General features: G+C 47.1%; 1 pseudogene; it reads right to left on the bottom strand.

Moving 5' to 3' along the window:
* Positions 1-5,593: 5,593 nt before the first annotated feature.
* The window catches only part of LOC116073633, a 953-nt pseudogene continuing 546 nt past the window's right edge, over positions 5,594-6,000 (bottom strand).

Genomic DNA, 6,000 nt, shown 5'->3' on the forward strand with positions numbered 1-6,000 from the left:
CAGGAAGACTCTGTCATTGTGACTATTAGTGTGAGGCCTCATGACAGTCTAAGGGTGAATGAAGCTGGTGACCTAAAGATGTGTTGTAAGTCTCCCCGAAGCTGTCCACATGGATGAATTTCAATATATATATGTATATATATATAAAGGGTTTCAGGAGGCTGGCGAGATGGCTCAGCAGGTAAGAGCACTCTTCCAGAAGGTCCTGAGTTTGGATCCCAGCAACCACATGGTGGCTCACAACCACCCGTAATGAGATCTGACGCCCTCTTCTGAAGTTAAGAGCACTGACTGCTCTTCCAGAGGTCCTGAGTTCAATTCCCAGCAACCACATGGTGGCTCACAACCATCTGTAATGGGATCCGATGCACTCTTCTGGTGTATGTCTGAAGACAACTACAGTGTACCCATATAAATAAAAATAAATAAATCTTTTTTTTTAAGAGGGGATGTTTCAGGGCTGTGGGGATGACTCAGTCAGCAAAGTGCTTACAGCTCAAACATAAGGACATGAGTTCAGTCCCCAGCAGCTGCATAAGCATGATGGTGTGCACTTAGAACCCCAGCATTGGGGAGGTGAGAACAGGTGGGCAGCCAGCTTAGCCTAACCATCAAGGTCCAGGTCTCAAAAAGAGTGCCTGTCTTGAAAAGAGAAGTGCATGGCTCCTGGAGAATAAGAGCTGAGACCGACCACTGTCTTCTACACACATGTGCACGTGCACACGCGCACACACGAATACAAACACATACACACAACAGGCAGTGGTGGCACACGCCTTTAATTCTAGTATTTGGGAGGCAAAGGTAAGCAGATTTCTGAGTTTAAGGCCAGCCTGGTCTACAGAGTGAGTTCCAGGACAGCCAGGGTTATACAGAGAAACCCTGTCTTGAAAAAAAAAACCCATATACACATATGAATACATACAAACACACACATGTATACCCCCCCACACACACACACTGACTTTCAGTAGGGCTATAAATGTAGTGCTGTTGGTGGAGCAAATAAATTTAGCTAGGAAAGTCCTTATGAACTCTAATTATGCATCAGCTCATATCTCTACCAGCAGCTCCACCTTGACATGTGCTAATATAAGATACTTTTGGCCACTGAATTGGCCAGAATAGCCTCATTTCTAGACACATTAGAGAAATGGGAGTTTATCATATACAGAACAGCTAAGCAGGCCATTTATGCACAACTCCAGTAATCAAGCTCTTTACCAGCTTGAAACATCAGTAATTGAGAAAGGTAAAAAATAAGTATTGCACTGAGAGTTAGCTTAGTGAGTGAGTACCTGCCTAGTGTGTGAGATGCGAGGAATCTCACTACCTACACACCTGTGCTGTCACAAACTGTGTTATTTCACCCTTAAAACAAACCCTGAAAGTTAAGTATCCCCCTACAAACACACACACACACACACACACACACACACTTACTGTATGGGGATCCAGAGCAGTTAAGACACCTTCTCAGTATATGAGCTTGCTCAGCCTCCTTAACAGACCACCATGGACCCCTGGCTTAAACAATGGCAACTGGCTCCCCTTCAGTTCTTGAGTCTAGAAAACCAAGATCAAAGTCTGGTGTGTGTAGTTCCTACTGACACCTCTCTCCATGGTTGGTAGGCGACACCTACTTCTCCTGTCTCCTCGTGATTCTTCTTCTGTATGTCTGTGCTTTTGTATCTTCATATAAAGACACTGGTCATATTAAAGACAGATGGTTTATGGCTGTAACCCCAGCCAGAACTTCAGCCCTGTGGTGCTCTAATATGGCAGGAAGGATGGAGGCTGGGAGGTAAGGCAGAAGCAGAGGCCACAGGGAAACCCTACCCATCAGCCCCAGCATGTGGAAAGGGATGGGCAAAAGCTGGACGCCATCCGGGCAGTAAGAATATCTAAGAAAAATGCAAAGGCTGTCATAAAAGGAGGCCATCATGATGTGCTTGGTGTCTCTGTGCCCTCACATGCTATGTCGAGACTCATGACAGGCACTAAGTATTAGCACTCAATGAGTGCTTGCAGAAACACACGTATGTGTCAAACTGGAGGCTCATGACATCATGTCAGTTCTATTCTGTTGGTCACGTGTTGATCTGCAGCTAAAACAAAAGGAGGTGAGACATATAATTGGAGTACATCTGTCATCTTCACAGTTAGAATAAACCCGAGTTGGGGCTACCCCTGTCCTGTTACAGCTGGATGGTAATCCTTCGAGCTACAAGGCCTTCCTCCACCACCCATGGTGTCCCACGGAAAGCTATCCAAAGTCAATAACTTCTCTAGTTCTTTGTTCAAAAATCCTCTGGGCAACTCCTACATTTCTTCAACACTGCCTCATTGTTGATTTTCCTACCATTTTGAAACACTTCTAGATGAACATCCTGTGCCTTCCCTATGACACTTGTCTCACCATCACGACTGGATTTGAGTTTGTCACCTGTCATTCCAGCTCCCTGTATAACTCCTGGAGGGCAGGAAATTGGGCATGTTATCCATCTGTTCAGGTTTCCTTTCTGTTGCTCTGACAGATGTTGAGTACCAAAAGCAAGCTTATTTCAGCTTCTACTTCCAGACAACAGCTCACCACTGAGGGAAGTCGGGGCAGGAACTCAAGGCAGAGCCACATAGCAGAAAACATAGAGGAATGTTGAGAGCTGTCATCATCTGCACAACCCCAACCCTGACTGCTCTCAGGCTCATGCTTACCTAATGGTTGCAACCAGCATGTCTTGGTCCTGGGAACTGGGACAATGAGAGAAGAAAAGAGACACAGAGGCACACATAAAAGATGAGATTCAGACCAGGAGGTGGTGGTACCTGTCTTGAATCCCAGCATTTGGGAGACAAAGGCAAGCAGATCTCAATGAGTTCGTGGGGCAGCCTGGTCTATAGAGTAAGTTCTAGGACAGCCAGGGTCACACAGAGAAACTCTGTCTCCGGAAAAAACAAAACAAAACAGAAAAAAATACAGGTGAGATTGGATTCATCACTTGATGGAGCTCACTTATGCTTTTATTACGTACAACCCAGGAGGGGGTTAGTGAGCCTCTGTGGGAAGTCTCTTGTAGGGACATAGCCTTGGCTTGAGTTGTAGGAGGAAGAAGCTGTGGTTGCTAGTTTTTGCACACACTGCCAACATCTACACACGGACCAGAGGGAGATTTTGCCAGTTCCCTGGGTCTGAGCCTGGGGGAGGCTTTGCCCTTCCCGTGTCTCTAAGGCATTGGAGGTCTTTACCATTCCTGTGCTCTGTCAATAAAACCCACCCACTCAGTACTCCTCTGACTCTTCCACATTCGCCCAGGGCCGCCTCTAGTCCTCACCTCACAACTAACCTTCTTACAGAGCAAAGCCAGGACCACCTGCTCAGGATACAGCACAGCCCACCATGGGATATGTCCTTCTACACCAATTAACAGTCAAGGCCACCCCCCCCAAGACACACCCACAGGCCAGTCTCATGGTGGCAATTCCTCAGTGGAAGCGTTCCTCTCAGATGACTCTAGGCTGAGTCAAGTTGTCAGTTAAAGCTAACTAGGACACCTCACTTGGCATAATGCAGTTCCTCACCCTGGCCCAGCCTACCTTCAGCAGGCTCTAATAGGTGTGCAGAAATCATCGGCTGAAATGAAAGTGATGGGAGAGGTTGTTAGATTTTTTTCTGCACAGGAGCCTGTTTTTATACAATTCCACATGGAGCGACCAAAGAAAACTCAGCCACCAAAAGACCTCCTACTCCATAGTGCCTCCTCTTCTGGAGCTTGGCCAGCCAAGCTCTGCCCCCCTGACCTTCCCGCTGCACCCCTCATGCCCCAGCACACATACCTATGCCATCATTCTCCAAACTTCCTCCGTGAACTTGCTGTCGGAGAAAGAAGAATCGCTATACATTATCACTAATTATTCACCTAGGCCCATCTGTGTGATAAGAAACAGTACCAGGGAACTGGCGAGATGGCTCAGCGGTTAAGAGGACTGACTGTTCTTCCAAAGGTCCTGAGTTCAAATCCCAACAACTACACAGTGACTCACAACCAGCCATAATGAGATCTGATGCCCTCTTCTGGGGTGTCTGAAGACAGTGTACTTACATATAATAAATAAATCTTAAACAACAACAACAACAACAAAAACAGTACCAGGGCTGAGAGATGGCTCAGTGGTCAAGAGTGGGTGCTACTCTTGCAGAGGTCCCAAGTTCAGTTCCCGGCACTCAAGTCTAGTAACTTTAGCTCCAGGGGTTCTAATGACCTCTTCTGGATACCTTGGAGATCTACACACACACACACACACACAAATACACACACACAAATAAATTTAAGCAAATCTTTTAAAATATTGTATGTTACCTGCATATGAAGGCCAGAGGTTGACATCAGATATCTTCCTCGGTTGTTTTCCATCTTATCTCTTTGAGACAGGGTCTCTCATTGAACTCACCGATTGTTCAAACTGTCTGGCCAGCAAGTTCCAGGCTTCCACATGTCTCCTCTTCCCCAGCATGGAGGTCACAGGTGCACACCGCCATGCCTGGCTTTTTACATAGGTGCTGGCCATTGAAACCCAGGCTCTCGGTGATCTCACAGCAAGCACCTTTACTGGCAGAGTCATCTCCCTAGCCCCAAGACGCATACCTTTTTGCTCATCATGGTATTCCGTGGTTTGCCAGTGCCTCTCCTGCCCTCTCTTCCTGCCCTCCCTCACACTTTGCTGTCCTTAGCGTCAACATTTTAATATTTTAATGATTTTCTATGTTACCCCAGTAATAGCACGTAGCAGGTAATGTCATCAGCAATCCAGGGATTTCCAAGTTCTCTTGGGTAGGACACAAAGTCACATCAAAACAGCCTGCCTCCAGCTCCATGATCCTCCTCCCCAAAGGCAAGAGCAATTAGTCAGCTATTGAAGGATACCAGCTCAGTCCTACTGAACTCTTCCAATCTCATTTTAAAGCTGAACTCTGAGATGAGTCGATGGCTTAGTCAGTAAGGTGCTTGGCAACGAGCCTGAGGACCTGAGTTCAGTCCCTGGAACCCACATGGTGGAAGGAGAGAGCTGACTCTCTCGAGTTGCCCTATGACCTCCACGTACACAGACGACAGGCAGATAGGCAGATGGTAGATGTTAATGCTTTTAAAAAGTGAACTCCTAGCGAGCCTCCAAATATGTTTATTTTACTAGCGTCCATAATCCACCTGAGCATAGGGGACTGGGTCTTCTTGTCACCTGTTACCTCCTACCCAGCGCTCGGTTTCTAGAAGCTTTACAGGTATTTGTGAAGAGACTCTAGCAAAGAGGATCCATTCATTGGTAATTATTTTTGAAGACAGGATTGCATGTAATCCAGGCAGTTCTCTAATTCACACAGAGCCTTGTGTACCTTTGATCTCCTGACCCTCCTGTCTCCACTTCCCAGGTCAGAGCCTGTGCTATCACACCCAGCAACTTCTGAAAGAAATCCCCTCAACTGTGCCTCTCAGCTTTAGCTGCCCACTAAAACGGCCTCTGTAGCTCCTTTTTCTTGTCTCCCTCCTATTCTCCCCATCTCTATTCTTTCCTTTCTTTACACTCCATCTATTGATCCTCAAACCCTACACAAAACTCTACGCACAAGTTTTGCCCCTTGACCTCGCAGCCACAGCTGTATTCGCTGAAGTAGGCTTGCTTCTGTCTCTCTGGCCTCTGGTTCTGCTCTCTGAGACGCTAAGAGGACTTGAAGTGCTCTTTCCTCCGTAGTCTCTCAGCTTTCAGTGATCATCATCGGGTGCAAGGGGAAAAAGCAAGAAAGACCCCGAAGTTTCTCCATAGGCTTAGACAGGTGAGCCCCACAGCCAATCCAATGCCAGATCCAATCCAGGTTGAGGACAAGAAGTTTTTCTCCGTTGTTGTTGGACAGTGGATCTTAGGAGGCCAACTGCTCCACGAAGCGGCCATCCCTGGGGCACTTGTGAACAGCCACGAGGCGGTAAAAAGGCCGGCTGGTGCAGCCAC

This window comes from Mastomys coucha, unplaced genomic scaffold (genome assembly GCF_008632895.1).
Source record: "Mastomys coucha isolate ucsf_1 unplaced genomic scaffold, UCSF_Mcou_1 pScaffold23, whole genome shotgun sequence".
Taxonomy (NCBI): Eukaryota; Metazoa; Chordata; class Mammalia; order Rodentia; family Muridae; genus Mastomys; species Mastomys coucha.